The sequence below is a fragment of the Nannospalax galili genome, unplaced genomic scaffold (assembly GCF_000622305.1).
Source record: "Nannospalax galili isolate Female #2095 unplaced genomic scaffold, S.galili_v1.0 scaffold546, whole genome shotgun sequence".
In the NCBI taxonomy this organism is placed as follows: Eukaryota; Metazoa; Chordata; class Mammalia; order Rodentia; family Spalacidae; genus Nannospalax; species Nannospalax galili.
The window spans coordinates 211,526-212,259 of NW_008355158.1; positions in this window are offsets into that span (position 1 = coordinate 211,526).

Here is a 734-nt window from a genome sequence, read left to right on the forward strand (position 1 = left end):
TTGAAGTTTTTGCTGCAGGCATCTTAATCAAAGTATTTGAAGGACAGTCATTAAAGTATTTGGGAAAGACCATCTTGACAGGTACAGGGACTACCGCAAAGGGATTTTACAGAGGAGTGGAGATTGAGCTCAAGTCAGAATGTATTTAAGTGGTAATTTATAGCCAAGTTTGGACCAGGGGGCACTGTATTTAGCAGTCATTTAATGAATCACCCAGAAACAGGAATAAGGAAGACAGCATGTAAACTGACCTAATGAGATCCTTGCTGAAGCCAGGCCAGGGTAACCTGTTATCAATGGAGTGATGAGGATGCATGAGAAGCCCAGAGAGAGATTGATGGCCATCAGATACAACAGGTGAGGCATTCAGTTAGATGGTTTTAGAAAGGATCTTTGCTAACAGCTGAGTTTTAGCCTATTCACAGATGGACCTGGGAGCAGGTCCAGAAGTCTGACTAAAGTTAGGCCAAGCAAAGAATCTTTGCAGTTCCTTCCCTTATTCAAAGAATGATGAGACATCCTCTTTCCTGACAATATGCCCATTTTCTCAACCAGTTGGTTTTGTTCATTTATAACCAACTGAATTGCCAGTTGGTATTAGGTGGTAGCATATGTTTGCTGGATTGTGTAGCAGTTAATTATTTTGTGAGGGGGAAAATCTATAAAAATAAAGAGAAGATTGAAAGTTGGGCTCTCACTTCCTAAGTGCAGAGAACTCATGGGTCATTTATCAA